General features: G+C 41.5%; 1 long non-coding RNA gene across 1 annotated transcript; it reads right to left on the reverse strand.

The window, feature by feature from the left end:
- Positions 1-12261: 12261 nt before the first annotated feature.
- LOC110492462 (uncharacterized) lies at positions 12262-14502 on the reverse strand. Its single transcript, XR_002469011.3, has 2 exons — positions 14237-14502; positions 12262-13411 (listed from the first exon to the last, which is right to left on the reverse strand). It is a non-coding gene; the product is annotated as an uncharacterized LOC110492462 (long non-coding RNA).
- Positions 14503-14714: the final 212 nt, after the last annotated feature.

Raw genomic sequence — 14714 nt, forward strand, 5'->3', positions numbered from 1 at the left:
GTGGGTTGAGACAGAGACTAAAGGGGCGGAGAGAAAGAAACAAATACTTAAGGAAGGTATGTGGCCGTGGATAATGTGTTTATTTGATATTCTTTAAGACGATGTATTGTAATACTGCCACATTTAATCCCACTCGTTGCTCATGAATGGTACCTATAAAATGTAATAATACTTCAAATCCTGCTAGGTAACCTGTCTTTACCACTCCTACACAGTAGACTTGAAAAACAGATACCACTGGTCTTAGCAATATTCTTATTAATTATATACTTATATCACTTATGCAAATACTAAAACAACGTCTAAGAATTCTTACAAGAAAGACATTATGTATTGCTGCTGTGAAATGCAGTTCATTTTAGTTTCATATGGGGAACATTGTTTATTGAGACCATGAATAGAAGGAGAGGGTCATTAGTCCATAGAATTAGCATTCATTCTAGAAATCCAAATTCTAGGTAGTCAAGGTTACAGCATCCCAATGATTTTCAATTGTGCATCTCATTCTAGCAGAGAAAGTGACCATGGCATGACTAGATACAATTAAGACATTTATAATTGTATCTTTATTTAACTAGGCAAGTCAGTTAAGAACAAATTCTTATTTACAATGACGGCCTAGGAACGGGGGGTAGAAGGACAGATTTGAGGGATTTGATCATGCAACCTTTCGATTACTAGTCCAACGCTCTAACCACTAGGCTACGCTGCCACCCCAATGAGTGCCTAATGATAATTTCCCCAAGGTTTGTTGGTGGTTTCTGCTTATAACCCGTGCTCTTCCAACCTCGAGCTCATAATGGATCACGAGAAAAAGAGCAAAAGGTCATACAAGCCACAGCCTTGCGGAGGAGGTATTGAGTTACCGGTATACCTAGGATTATTGCAATGACCTATTTCCTCATGGTTTGACAAGGATGTCCAATACAATCAAAAGCATTCAAGATAAATGTTAATGATTTGTGTTTGATATGTCAGTAGTTACCAGTGTTAACAGGATTCCTGAATGTCTCAAATTGAACAAACTGAAGATGGTAAAAATGTCAGTAGTGAATGTCAGCAGGTACACTGCATTACCAAAAGTATATGGAACAACTGCTTGTCGAACATCTCATTCCAAAATCATGTGCATTAATATGGAGTTGGTCCCCCTTTGCTGCTATAACAGCCTCCACTCTTCTGGGAAGGCTTCTACTAGATGTTGGAACATTGCTGCAGGGACTTGCTTCCATTCAACCACAAGAGCATTAGTGAGGTCGGGAACTGATGTTGGACAATTAGGCCTGGCTCGCAGTAGGCATTCCAATTTATCCCAAAGGTGTTCGATGGGGTTGAGGTCAGGGCTCTGTGCAGGCCAGTCAAGTTCTTCCACACCGATTTTGACAATCCTTTTCTGTTTGGACCTCGCTTTGTTCACAGGGGCATTATCATGCTTAAACAGGAAAGGGCCTTTCCCAAACTATTGCCACAAAGTTGGAAACACAGAATCATCTAAAATGTATGGTGTAGCGTTAAGATTTCCTTTCACTGGAACTAAGTGGCCTAGCCCAAACCATGAAACACAGTCCCATACCATCATTCCTCCTCCACCAAACTTTACAGTTGGCACTATGCATTGGGGCAGGTAGTGTTCTCCTGGCATCCACCAAACCGAAATTCGTCTGTCAGACTGCCAGATGGTGAAGAGTGATTCATCACTCCAGAGAATGTGTTTCCACTGCTCCAGGGTCCAATAGCAGCAAGCTTTACACCACTCCAGTCGACACTTGGCATTGTGCATTGTGATCTTAGGCTTGTGTGCGGCTGCTCGGCCATGGAAACACATTTTATGAAGCTCCTGACGAACAGTTATTGCGCTGATGTTGCTTCCAGAGGCAGTTAGTGAGTGTTACAACTGAGGACAGACAAGTTTTATGCGTTACGTGCTTCAGTACTCGGCTGTCCCGTTCTGTGAGCTTGTGCGGCCAATCACTTCGCAGCTGAGCTGTTGTTGCTCCTAGACTTTCCACTTCACAATAACAGCACTTACAGTTGACCGGGGCAGCTCTAGCAGTGCAGAAATGTGACAAACTGACTTGTTGGAAAGGTGGCATCCTAGGATGGTGCCACATTGAAAGTCACTGAGCTCTTCAGTAAGGCCATTCCATTGCCAATGTTTGTCTATGGAGATTGCATGACCGTGTGCTCGATTTATATACACCTGTCAGCATTAAGTGTGGCTAAAATAGCCAAATCCACTCATTTGAAGGGGTGTCCACATACACTATATATACAAAAGTATCTCCCCTATTGCATCATAGTATAGTAAGTGCTGTGCACATAAATCGAGACTTTGTGAGGTGTTTTTTTTTCTTCACCTTTATTTAACCAGGTAGGCCAGTTGTGAACAAGTTGCGACTGCCTATGTTCTTCCAGCCTCAGTTACAAATTAAGTCAAATAGGTAGATTCAACAGTGCCAACAATGTCAAAGAAACACACTGATTAATAATCAGATTAATAACCATTTATTACACTCAACATTGCATCATCAGACAAATGATCTACAGTAAGAGCTCACAGTGTGTTACATGTTGCAACAGGTTGACTCATAACAACACTTGTGTTCCACTGCCTAGAGAGCATTAAGGGCAGTGAGGAAAAGTAAAGGTCCTCTGGGGAAGGGGCCATCCTCCCAACCTGCCTAGAAGATAATATATGTCATTTGGCAGACGTTTTTATCCAAAGCGATTTACAGTCACGCATGCATATACAGTTGAAGTCGGAAGTTTACATACACTTAGGTTGGAGTCATTATCATTACAACTCGTTTTTCAACCACTCCACACATTTCTAGATATCAAACTATAGTTTTGGCGGTTAGGACATCTACTTTGTGCATGACACTAGTAATTAATCCAACAACTGTTTACAGACAGATTACTTCACTGTCTCACAATTCCAGTGGGTCAGAAATGTACATACACAAAGTTGACTGTGCCTTTAAACAAAAAAATATGTCATGGCTTTAGAAGCTTCTGATAGGCTAATTGACATAATTTGTGTCAATTGGAGGTGCACCTGTGGATGTATTTCAAGGCCTACCTTCAAACTGCCTCTGCTTGACATCATGGGAAAATGAAAAGAAATCAACCAAGACTTCGGAAATAATTGTGTAGACCTCCACAAGTCTACTTCATCCTTGGGAGCAATTTCCAAACGCCTGAAGGTATCACATTCATCTGTACAAACAATTGTACGCAAGTATAAACACCATGGGACCACGCAGCCATCATACCGCTCAGGAAGGAGACGCGTTCTGTCTCCTAGAAATGAATGTACTTTGGTGTGAAAAGTGCAAATCAATCCCAGAACAACAACAAAGGACCTTGTGAAGATGCTGGAGGAAACAAGTACAAATTATCTATATCCACAGTAAAAACGAGTCCTATATCGACATAACCTGACAGGCCGCTCAGCAAAGAAGAAGCCACTACTCCAAAACCGCCACAAAAAAGCCAGACAATGGTTTGCAACTGCACATGAGGACGAAGATCGTACTTCTAGGAGAAATATCCTTTGGTCTGATGAAACAAATATAGAACTGTTTGGCCATAATGACCATCGTTATGTTTGGAGGAAAAAGGGAATGCTTGCAAGCCGACGAACACCATCCCAACCGTGATGCACGGGGGTGGCAGCATCATGTTGTGGGGGTGCTTCGCTGCAAGAGGGACTGGTGCACTTCACAAAATAGATGGCATCATGAGATAGGAATATTATGTGGATATATTGAAGCAACATCTCAAGACATCAGTCAGGAAGTTAAAGCTTGGTCGCAAATGGCTCTGTCCATATGGAAATGACCCCAAGCATACTTCTAAAGTTGTGGCGAAATGGTTTAAGGACAACAAAGTCAAGGTATTGGAGTGGCCATCACAACGCCCTGACCTCAATCCCATAGAAAATTTGTGGGCAGAACTGAAAAAGCATGTTCGAGCAAGGAGGCCTACAAACCTGACTCAGTTACACCAGCTCTGTCAAGAGGAATGTGCCAGAATTCACCCAACTTATTGTAGGAAGCTTGTGGAAGGCTACCCGAAACGTTTGACCCAAGTTAAACAATTTAAAGGCAATGCTACCAAATACTAATTGAGTGTATGTAAACTTCTGACCCACTGGGAATGTGATGAAATAAATAAAAGCTGAAATCCTAACTGACCTAAAACAGGGAATTTTTACTAGGATTAAATGTCAGGAATTGTGAAAAACTGAGTTTAAATGTATTTGGCTAAGGTGTATGTAAACTTCCGACTTCAACTGTAAATAGTTATCGTTCTCCCAATCTGTGAACACACACAACCTCTGTTATTATTGCGCACTTACCCTGACTTTTTATTGTCTTCTGGCTTACTTTCCACCATTTCCTCCTTCTGCTGCACCTGACTGTCTTTCTCCTCCTTCGCTTGATTATTGTAGTGTCTGATATCTAGATGTCCAGGTTGTTAAAGGTGTACATACGGTCTCTTATACTTCCGCCTCATAAACATAATCTTGTTTCCTAACTACGTTTCAGTTATAGTTTCACAAACATATTCCCTTTACATAACTCAACTCCATTTATCATCAAGTCCGCATCATCACCCACCTGTTGGGCCTCTCCTGCCTCTCCCTGGAAGAGCTTCCTGCCGACTGCTGTCAGGTGGGTGATGGGGGCCAGACGGGAGCTGTGGCGGAAATGGAGGTACTCTGGCTGTGATGCTGTACTAACCAGCGGAGAAAGGCCGGTCCGGGCAGACAGTGACATCTGGACTGTTCTCCTTCCGTGGAGGTCCTGGAGAATGTTGTTGATCATGACCACAGAATCCCTATCTTGTCCAGTATCTCCTCAGTATGTCTCTGATACACCAACTCCAAGCCTTAAAGCAGGCCCTAAACATCTTCTGGTCCTGGGCTTCCCTATTTCTGTTCTGCTCAAAGTCGTTCTTCATATCTCGCTCAATATCAGCCATCATCAAGCACATCTGCATCTTCACCTCCTTCTGTAGCCGTGGTGCCAGGATAACACCCTCGCCCTCAACGTGATCAAGACAAAGGAGATGATTGTGGACTACAGGAAAAGGAGGGCCGAGCACGCCCTCATTCACATCGACTGGGCTGTAGTGGAGCAGGTTTAGAGCTTCAAGTTCCTTGGTCTCCACATCACCAATGAACTATCATGATCCAAACACACCAAGACAGTTGTGAAAATGGCACGACAAAGTCTATTCCCCCTCACGAGACTGAAGAGATTTGGCATTGTTCCTCAGATCCTCAAGTTCTACAGCTGCACCATCGAGCAGAATCACCGCCTGGTATGGCAACTGCTCAGCCTCCGACCACAAGGCACCACAGAGGGTAGTGCACACAGCCCAGTACATCACTGGGGCCAAGCTTCCTGCCATCCAGGTCTTATATACTAGGAGATGTCAGAGGAAGGCCCTAAAAATGGTCAAAGATTCCAGCCACCCTAGTCATAGATTCTCTGCTACCGCACAGCAAGCAATACCGGAGCACCAACTCTAGGTCCAAACGGCTTCTTAACAGCTTCTACCCCCAATCCATAAGACTCCTGAACAGCTAATCTGCTAGGCTGCTGGGGTTTTCATGCTCAACAGTTTCCCATGTGCATAGCCACGGGACGCAGCGGTGCTGCAGGACCCCCTGATTAATCTGAAAAATAGCAGTTATTACAGCCTTGAGTATTCTTGGGTATGACGCTACAAGCTTGGCACACCTGTATTTTGGGAGTTTCTCCCATTCTTCCTGCAGATCATCTAAAGCTCTGTGAGGTTGGATGGTTAGCATCGCTTCACAGCTGTTTTCAGTTCTTTCCAGAGATGTTCAAACGGGTTCAAGTCCGACATCTGTCTGGGCCGTTCAAGGACATTGAGACTTGTCTGGAAGCCACTCATGGGTTGTCTTGGCTGTGTGCTTAGGGTGGTTGTCCTTTTGGAAGGTGAACCTTCACCCCAGTCTGAGGTCCTGAGCGCTCTGGAGCAGGTTTTCATCAAGGATCTCTCTGTACTTTGCTCCATTTATCTTTCCTCAGATCCTGACTGTGCATGATGCTGCCACCACCATGCTTCACCGTAGGGATGGTGCCAGGTTTCCTCGAGACGTGACGCTTGGCATTCAGACCAAAGAGTTCAACTTGGCTTTATCAGACCAGAGAATCTTGTTTCTCATGGTCTGAGAGTCCTTTAAGTGCCTTTTGGCAAATTTCAAGCGGACTGTCATGTGCTTTTTTCTGAGGAGTGGCTTCCGTCTGGCAAGTCTACCATAAAGTCCTGAATGGTGGAGAGCTGCAGAGATGGTTGTCCTTCTGGAAGGTTCTCCCATCTCCACTGAGGAACTCTGGAGCTCTGTCAGAGTGACCATCGGGTCATCTCCCTGACCAAGGCCCTTCTTCCCCAATTGCTCAGTTTGGACGTGCAGCCAGCTCTAGGTTGAGTCTTGGTGGTTCCAAACGTCTTCCATTTAAGAATGATGGAGGCCACTGTGTTCTTGGGGACCTTCAATGCTGCAGACATTTTTTGTTACCCTTCCCCAGATCTGTGTCTTGACACAATCCTGTCTCAGAGCTCTACGGACAATTTCTTCGACCTCATGGCTTGGTTTTTACTCTGACATGCACTGTCAGCTGCGAGACCTTATATACAAAGGTGTGTGCCTTTCCAAATCATGTCCAATCAATTGAATTTACCACAAGTGGATTCAAGTTGTAGAAACATCTCATGGATGATCAATGGAAACAGGATGCACCTGAGCTCAATTTCGAGTCTCATAGCAAAGGGCCTGAATAATTATGTAAATAAGGTATCTGTTTTTTTTATTTTGAATACATTTGCAAACATTTTACAAAAAAACTGTATTTGCTTTGTCATTATGGGTTATTGTGTGTAGATTGCTGAGATTTGTATTTATTTATCCATTTTAGAATAAGGCTGTAACGAAATGTGGAAAAAGTTAAGTGGTCTCAATACTTTCCGAATGCACTGTATGACTTTGGATGTTTCCGTGAGGCTTACGTGCCTTTTCTATGAAATGATGTGCAACAGATTTTAAGATCATGTTGAAATAGAAAGGGTTTGACTTTGTGGCTGTGTTAACTAGTGACAACCCTACACCTGGCCATGGAGCAAATTAAAATAGGGGGAGCAAACAAATGTTTTTACTAGCAAATTATCATAATCCAAAATGTTTAGCTGTCAGGAGAGATGGGCCAATGAATTATAGGCCTACTCATTAATAAACATTCCATAACTGCAGGTGGCAGTAAATCGCCAACCTTGGCTTTATACTGTTCAAACACCAGTGTGAACCCTTTCTGTTTTTTGCCAACTCATAGAAGTAGAAAATGTACTACCTCAATATAGAGATAGCCTCAATGGCCCTGCCCAATGCTCTCACCGACGCCGTAATGATACGATGTCTAAGTTAATGGTCTTTCCCCACCTCTTCCAGTCCTACTAGTGTACGTTGGCGGTTGGCAACAACTTCCTGGATCTCTCTCTCACTATGAGTCAGCGAGCGAGGATCTACTCTCTGTTGATTGGCTGGGTGGAGTACAATGGGGCTTTTGGGGGCCACCACGGGTTCAGGTAGAAGGCGTCATTACGACCTTTAGCACTCAGTGGACTGAGAGAGAAGGAAAGAGAGGTTAGTATTATGTGACAAATTGAAAAAAATGTTTTAGTGTTTAAACTGCCATTTATCGGTATAAAATTTTTATCATAAAAATCCATGTGAAAATCATATTGCGTGGTATGACTGCTAGGGGCAATGAAGTTCTACCGCAATCATACAGTAGGCTTAGGCAATTGCTTTGTGGCTGCTCAAATGAGTATGTGAAATTTTGTCCCTAAGACAACCGTTCATTCACGTTTACTCCGATGATCCTCTGCGGCATTAGCGACTCATAACAAAAAATGAACTTAGCCAAGTAATCAATATTCTTTTCACTATATTCTCTTTTCCCTCCTTGGAGCTGTATGAGCAAACAAAAATACTCGTCAGTACGCCCAACCTAGAACATTTCCCCGCAGCCATGCCCGAATAGTCCACCACACAAAGGACATCCAGCCAACTTGACACATCTGAGGGTGGCAATGGCTTCAACATGGGCTAGTATCTCAGGGCTCTATGGGGGGTGATTCATGACAGAATTAAGCCACGTGAAGCTACTGATACCTCACCTAGTCACCTAACGTCTTCCTAGCTCCATAAAATAATGCCTTGAATTAACATGGATTGTCAAAGGAGACAAGTTTGTTTCAAAGGAGTCAAACTGCTGACTCGTTCACGTCACGTGACACGTACACGTTATGTAAACGTAGTGTTCATGTGGTGTTCACATTGCTAATGTGTGTTCGCGTGTAAGTTTATTATGATGTTATGTCTACATGTGTTACGTGTTAGTTTAAGTGTCTGTTTAGTTCATACATTTCATTTGTCGATTTAGCTAAAATAGGCCTATCACCGCAATGCTAAAATGATTAGGCTAGTTGATATGGCAGCCACCTTTACTGTGTAGATATGCCCATTTCTTGCATCAATACAAACCCCAAGGGCTTCTTGGTAGCCTAGTGGTTTGAGTGTTAGGCCAGTAACTGAAGGGTTGCAAGATCAAAGCTGACAAGGTGAACTTTTTTTTTGTCATTTTGCCCGAGCAAGGCAGTTAACCAACTATTCCCCAGGCGCCGAATATTGGATTTCAATTAAGAGAGGTTGGGTTAAATGTATTTTTTGTTGGTCCTGTCAATGTTAAGTGATCACACATGCCTCAGCACACATAGGTTACTTTGCCTGCTTGCAAATGTGTGCTAAAAGTGGGGATGCTTCATAGTATTTCTGATTATCTTAACTCACCACCATCAATTAATTTTATTTTTCACAGATATCCATGGAACCACGACTGCAATATAGGCCTACACTCAGATAAAAAGGTGCTATCTACAAACTAACAGGATTCTTCCACTGTCCCCATGGGAGGACCCTTTTTGGTTCCTGGTAGAACCCCTTCTGTCTCTAAGTAGAACACTTTTGGGCTCCATTCCACAGAAGGTTCTACCTGGAACCAGAAAGTTTTCTCCTTTGGTGACAGCCAAAGAATCCTGTTGGAACCCTTTTCTCAAAGAGTATACTCAACAAGTTTAGCCTGTTAAGTTCACACCATTTGATTCTGTACTCAAACATCTGCCTGGTATTCAAGATAACATGCAACATAGCACCACCACCTTTGAAGGTTTTTGTCAACCTCTGCTCACACTTAAATCACAGTGCTCCAAGAACCTCCACCAGGGTAGTATCCTGTAGTATCCTCAAACGGTCAAAAAGGAGACACGAGGCACCACACACTCATTTTAGATCCCAATGGGTCTTTATTTTCATACTGTATGCTCTCACTCTCATTACTGTCTCCTTTGCCATCTTCTCAAGTCTTTACTTGGGACTCCATCCATACACACACACACATTCTATAGCATCTTGCTTACATTTCTCACATTTTAGGCATCCCGCTGAGGCCTTGGATGGATCATGTTACACTGAGATGGGCACAGGGGTATATGTACAGTCCTTTTTAGTGTGGAGGCAAAGTAGTTGAACAGGAGAAGATGATGTGGTTACTTGTGGAGGGAGAACAGTGAGGGTGGTGGGTTGAGCACCTGCAGTGAAGCTGATTGGTTCACATCTTGACTAAAAGAGAGGTTTAGAAATTCACATCTTGACTAAAAGAGAGGTTTAGAAATTCACATCTTGGCTCAAAGAAAGAGATTTAGAAATTAGTTTGACATTGCCATAGTTCAACAGCTGAAAAGCCATCATTAACATACTCCCAGAGATAGCAAGACATTCAGTATTCACTGAATGAAGTAACCTACCCATCCTCGTTTACAATTGTATTCGTCAGTGAAATAAATGATACTATAACACATTCAATTACATTATTAATGTAGACTGCTCCTGTATCTACTTGGTACAATAACGTAATCATTGAATGAAATAAAAATAATCATAGCACACACAGTTACATTGGTGTAAAATAGGCTACTACTGTATCCACACTATATTAGGACACCGTTGTGATATTGTCAGGCCTGATTTTAGGTCTTCGATCAAAGTAGCATGTTCTACCTTTGTTTCTCTTCTTCAGTGAAAAGTAGTTATTTCATTTACAATTGAATTAATCCATTAAATAAATAATACTAGCACATCGAATTACGTTATTGTACACTAGCCTACTCCACTATCGACACAGTAAATAATATTTCCTATATGCTTTTGAAAATACGTTATCAGCAAAAAAGTATTCTTTTCAAATAAACCACATTTGCCTTAACACGGTAGGACTAAATATTTCCTAACGATATCACAACTTAAATATAGCCTAGTTACTCCTCAATTGGATCAAGTACATCTTGGTAATTATTTTCATTGTCTCTAATAAGGAAACTATCTGGGTAAGACACTCGAAAATAACTTCTGCCACTTAGAAAAGAAAATGTATGTCTGTTTTGCCACCTAGCTCTCAAATACCGTGCCAGTCTCTCACTCTATGAATGGTCACTGCTATCCGGATTCCTTGGGGCGTCCTTACCCTGAACCCTAAACTAACACAACTTAACCTTTTATATATTTATACTTGATGGAGATAGGGACATCCCAAGGATTCTGAATAGCACGGACCCTCTGGGAAAGAATATGCACTCCTCAGTAGGTAAGATTGCCTACGTGCTTTTGACAATACGTTATCAACAAAAAAATATTATTTTTTAATTAACCAAATTTGCCTTTATCACAGTAGGACTAAATATTTCCTAACGATATCACAACTTAAACATAGCCTACTTACTCCTCAACTGGATCAAGGACATCTGGGTAATTATTTTCATCGTCTCTAATGAAACTATCTGGGGCAGACACTCGAAAATCGCTTCTGCCACTTGTAAAAAAAATTAACAAAATAAAAAACTAACAAATTAATGTCTGTCTTGCTGCCGAGCTCTCAAATACCGTGCCAGTCTCTCATTCTATGAATGGTCACTCCAATCCGGATTCCTTGGGACGTCCTTACCCTAAACTAACACTAACTTTAACCAATTTACATTTATACTTGATAGAGGTATGGACATCCCAAGGAAGCCAAATAGCACATACCCTCCGGGAAAGTCTATGAACTGCTCTATTGACTTAAGGGACATCCCAAGGATTCCGAAATAGCACCTATGAACTCCTCTGAAAGCCGTGGACACAACTCTTATTGGTTGTCTGATGTGAACTGATAAAACAGTCTGTGATTGGCTAACAACATTTAGATCTGTATACAGCGAGATAAAATAAACATACCATGCCATGAGGTGTTGAGGGAAAGACTGATTATCTATAGATTGGGCATCATCTTTTCTAGGCCTTTAGCGATAACAGGAAATACACAAGCCGTACGCTACACTATAGTTCAAGGTGGCTACGTTGGAATGTCTGCTTGCACGGGAACAATTGTACGTTTCTAACATTTATGGTTGAGATTGAATTAATATAAATATAAACTATGCACATTATGACTTTCATTAACACGCGATGCAGGCGTCACGCAGACGTTAGTAAGGCGTTGGTATCATGTCATGTCAGGTGGTACGGTTGCCTAGGCTTATATATATGTCCCTTATCACCCCCCATGGAGGGCAAAAGGAGGTGTGACTCAACATTAGGAAGGTGTTCCTAATGATTTCTACACTCTATGTAACTTACTGTATTTTAAATCACAGGTTTTGCCAATGGCTGCTGCTAAAACTGACATTGCATTCATTGATGAAAAAATAGAGTTTTAAACAAGCTTTGGTTTTTTCCATTTGTCTGATTTGTGGCTTATCTGGGGTGCACCACTATACAACAAGTGGGTAACATCAAAATGTGATTTCACCACGCCGTGATGTGATTTGATTTCCCACTCATCTTCTGGGCAAGACACGCCCCACTGAAGTGCTGCGATTGGCTTTTTAAGGTCCTTAGTCTCATGAATCCTCCTGATTTGTCAGCTGAAGGGCGCACCAGGCAGGGTTTCACGCACACCGTGATAGCTTGCTAGCTAGTAGAGAGACAGACTACTAATGAACTGAGGGGACAGGCAGACTAATTTATTTTTATCACCACCGACAGACTCAATGTCTGCGTCTTATAATAAGCATACCATAGCCATTTATTGACTTATCTGAAAGATCAATGGCACTCATGAAACAAACAGATTTAGCATGTAAAATAAATTATTTTATTCCATCAAACTCTGACAAAACATTGACATTCAAAATAGTAATTGGATCAATCTACTGTATAATCACACAATAATAATTAAATACATACTGTACATTCATTATTTGGATCAATCAACTGTACAATATTACATTAATAATAAAAATAATTACTTAAGGCTGTGAAGTGAAATATTTACACCAAAACTCTGCTTTCACCAGGGTCTGGAATCTCTGGCTCAGTTGTCCCTAAATAAACCATTCTGTGAGCTTCTGGTAGATGTGTAGCATTGGTCAGTTGCAACAGGTCTTTTCTGTGGAGTCGGGGTTGTCTTTCACCTTGTGAAAACAAGTTTGACAATACAGACAACTCCTGAACAACGATTACAGTAAAAAAGTGTATGTAATCTCAACAGGTCAGGCCCTGATGTTTTTGTGGTTCGTCCTGCAGACGGATTTGTCGTCCACCCAACCTGTCCTTCCTGTGTGCGACCGATGTTTGGTTGCGCTGAGATTTGAGGCACTGTATGCCTGGAGGCTCACTGGATGGCACTGGATCTCTTAGCGCAGTTCACCCTGCCACATCGGCCAAACATGCATCACATTTTTGAAGGGATGTCTTACACAATAAATCTCAACAGATTAAAAAATATATATATTTTTGATTTACAACATTTTAATTTGTGCCTATATGCAACATTTTTGCTCTCATTTCAGATGTTAGTGGCAAGAAGCTGCTGCTCTGGCACTGGTGATGGATGATAATGGCAGTCTGGTGCTTGCATGGATCACCTTTTCATCCCATTGGACAATTGCACATCTCCATATACATGTCCACTATGTAGATCTGGCCAGGTGAGGACGAGTGCTTCACTTCAAAGTGCATGTCATTGATCTGTGAATAGACCACCCATACATAAAATGTATGCACGCATGTCTAAGCCGCTTTGGCTTTATAGTAAGCTGACAGACGAGTGGTCAAGAAGTCAAAGAGCTGGGGGACGTTATTAGCATTTGTTCGAGGCAGAATTTTATCCTTTAAGATCCTCTTGGCCGAGTTGTTAGTGCCGTTTCCTCTCACTGGCACAGGGCACAATATTCTCTGCGGTAGTAGAGCTTTTCCAGGTCGTTCTTGAAGTGCTGATACCTGCAAAGTTGAACACAATATTAAATTAAAGGATAATTTGATGTATAAAATGAATGTACATTAAACATAATGAATTATTATTATTATTATTATTATTATTATTATTATTATTATTATTATTATATACATATACCAAGATAATGCCCAAACCCCTGTCAGGAAATGAACCAAAATGAAATGAATTGTATATGCATTCAAACATCCTTTGTAACCCATAAGGCATATGCCTAACTGAAGTACTGTGTACGTGTGGTCCAATGAGTAAAAAACAGTAGTACAACCTTTCCTGTGGCAGTCCTCATGAGAGACAGTTTCATCATAGCGCTTGATGGTTTTTTCAACTGCACATGAAGAAACTTTCAAAGTTCTTGAAATGTTCTAGATTGACTGTGCTTCATGCCTTAAAGTAATGATGGACTGTCGTTTCTCTTTGCTTATTTGATCTGTTCTTGCCATAATATGGACTTGGTCTTTTACCAAATAGGGCTATCTTCTGTATACCACTCCTACCTTGTCACAACACAACTGATTGGCTCAAACACATTAAGAAGGAAAGAAATTCCACAAATTAACTTTTAACCAAGGCACACCTGTTAATTGAAATACATTCCAGGTGACTACCTCAAAGCTGGTTGAAAGAATGCCAAGTGTGCAAAGCTGTCATCAATGCAAAGGGTAGCTAGCTACCTTGAAGAATCTCAAATATAAAATATATTTTGATTTGTTTAACACTTTTTTAAAGAAAAAGAAAAACTCTTGAATGAGTAGGTGTGTGCAAACGTTTGACTGGCACTGTATATCTGAGGATACATCATCAATTATTACCTTTTCTTGATCCTATCTGAGTTCGCCATCTTCAACAGCTGCCCGGGAAACAATCTGGCGTAACTGTCGCAGTTTTGCTCTTTTATTTCGCTTCACCTTAGTCAAAACAAAGCGCTCGAGGTAAAATATGGCTCGGCATCGTAGTCAAAACCGCTCACATGACTCGAACCTAACGACCAGCAGCCAATTGCAACACTTCCGCGGAGGCGTGTCTTGCCCAGAAGACGAGTGTGAAATCAAATAACGCCATCTTGTGTCCGTCATTGGACAGTGTTTGCTGGTTTCCACTAGTTACCATAGCCACAAAGTCTAAGTGTATGATTTATTTTTTGGGGGGTCTTAATTTAAGTTTAGGGTTAGGCATAAGTATAGCAGTGTGGTTAATGTTAGGTTTAAAATCAGACTTTAATAAGATAATTTGAAATAGACAGGGTTTATGACTTTGTGACTGTTGTAACTAGTGATGACCGCGTTTACA

The sequence above is a fragment of the Oncorhynchus mykiss genome, chromosome 16 (genome assembly GCF_057628025.1).
Source record: "Oncorhynchus mykiss isolate SJ-2025 chromosome 16, ASM5762802v1, whole genome shotgun sequence".
NCBI classification, from domain to species: Eukaryota; Metazoa; Chordata; class Actinopteri; order Salmoniformes; family Salmonidae; genus Oncorhynchus; species Oncorhynchus mykiss.